Raw genomic sequence first — 2,091 nt, forward strand, 5'->3', positions numbered from 1 at the left:
GTGAGCCTAGCACCCCAAGTGTGATGCCTCAAATGCTTCACACAACACCAAATGCTCTTGGAAAGACTCTTGAGATAACACACACTTGTCAAAATCGGCCAAGCCCTCTAGTTTCTTTTTCCTAGCCGTTTTTGGTGGAGAATATGATCCTTATATAGTGTTGACACATCTAGGGTTACACCATGTAAACCCTAATGTGTCATGACTCTTCATTTCCATGACCCATGGGTTTGTAACTCCCATGGAGCATCCTATGGGTAGAACCCAACTTGATAATCCATGGAGCCTCTTAGCCCACTATACAAGATATGGATGATTTACATAATCAACCCATATATTTAATTAGTTATCCTTTGATCACTTAATTAATTCCAAATTAATTCTTGATCAAACTAATCAAATAATATTATTAATATATTAGAACTTATAATATATTAATAATCTCCAAGTGTTATTTCTCTCATTTAGTCTAACCAATTGCATGGTGCCATGCAACCCAAATGGACCATGCCGGGTCGGGTCAAGTACAAGCCCGAAATAGTTATGGACTTAGACACCTTATCCAACAGTTTTTTCCCTGTTGCCTTCTCAAAAGATAGTAAAAGATCCCTGCATTTTCAAATATTCGAGTTACTACATTACCCAACTTATTAACATCCATAACATATACTATCTTTTGACCAGTCAACGAGACAAAATGCACCTTTGTTGATTTGCAAAAAATTGGATCAAACTTCTACAACGTTTTGCCTTGTCCAGACTCTAATTTCTGCGTGCAGCTGTTTTGACTTGTCCAGACTCTAATTTCTCTTCTACCTGCATATATTTTGTAATAGAATCAGATTTTTGGATTGTTTTTTGGGTATTTAATAATGAGGTAAAGCCTAAATTTATATAAAAACTATAACCCTTAATGGGGAAAAAGAAAACATACTTGCTCCATCTCCGTTTTTTGAGATGCTTTTGAATCTGATCTCCAAGCAATATAGAGCAAACACAGCCCAAAGAAGGCATAAAGAACTGCATTGTAGAAAAAAACAATTTAGATGTCTCACAATCCTCATATTTTAAATTGAATTTTAATATATATATATATATATATATATATATATATATATATATATATATACTCAATACATACCTGTAGCAACACTGTTTGTGTGTTTCCTTGATATTAGATTTGGAACAATCCTACCAAGCCCTGTAGAAAGTATCTACATACCAAATAAAACCAAACTAAACTTAGAAGCAAACTAAAATATATGTTTTTCATTTATGTTCACTAAAATATGAAAAGGGTAAAAAAGAAAAGTAGCAAACTTACAGTCATTACAAACAGAGCACTGAGTGCACCTGATAGAACAATTGACTTTGGATGATGCATTGCCATAAGAGCTGCTATAATAAAAGTTTCATCTCCAATCTAGATGGAAGTAATAAATGGAATATTGGGTAATGTAATTTTGAGAAATAAACATTTGTGGAAACTTATGTGTGCCTATAAAAAAAAGATAGGGAAAGAACATACCTCACTGACAAGAATCATTGACAAACTGGCAAAAAATGCATCCAAAACACCAAGACCAGGATCCAAATTTAGTACAGCTTTTGGATCAATCTTGTCACCTATGACATTGTTTTTAATTCTTTCCACAACAACCTGTTTCAAGTAAATACACGCATTAAGATGTATGATGAATAATAAGTAGAATCTTATTCAAACCTCAACATAGACTAGCATATAGTATTTAAATATCTAAAACTTTCTATAGCATAAAGAAACAAAAATTTGAAATCCAACTATAAAGTATAAACACAGGAAAGAGGAAACTTATAAATTAGTATTGAAAGTTCATATGTGTCTAAATGCTCATCCTCAACAGAAGGGTTTCCAATGTATAAGGGTTTTAATAGTTTCAAGTTTGTTCACAAATCACAATATTATAGCTATATCACTAAACCTTCTTCTTTTGCTCCTCTGATGAATCAAGAATAACCCCACTTTTCTGCAATACCTGTTGGATAACCTAGAGAAATTGGGACAATTTTAGCCCAGGGGTATTATAGGAATTTTTTAGTAAACTTGCATTT

The 2,091-nt window shown here is 32.8% G+C and overlaps 1 long non-coding RNA gene across 1 annotated transcript; it reads right to left on the minus strand.

Annotated features, from left to right (window-relative positions):
• Positions 1 to 1,133: 1,133 nt before the first annotated feature.
• On the minus strand, positions 1,134 to 1,661 carry LOC145100577 (uncharacterized). The gene is made up of 3 exons (XR_013705136.1): positions 1,529 to 1,661; positions 1,325 to 1,423; positions 1,134 to 1,214 (listed from the first exon to the last, which is right to left on the minus strand). It is a non-coding gene; the product is annotated as an uncharacterized LOC145100577 (long non-coding RNA).
• Between the last annotated feature and the right edge of the window lie 430 nt (positions 1,662 to 2,091).

The sequence above is a fragment of the Lactuca serriola genome, chromosome 4 (assembly GCF_051521515.1).
Source record: "Lactuca serriola cultivar US96UC23 chromosome 4, Lser_US96UC23_V15, whole genome shotgun sequence".
Classification (NCBI taxonomy): Eukaryota; Viridiplantae; Streptophyta; class Magnoliopsida; order Asterales; family Asteraceae; genus Lactuca; species Lactuca serriola.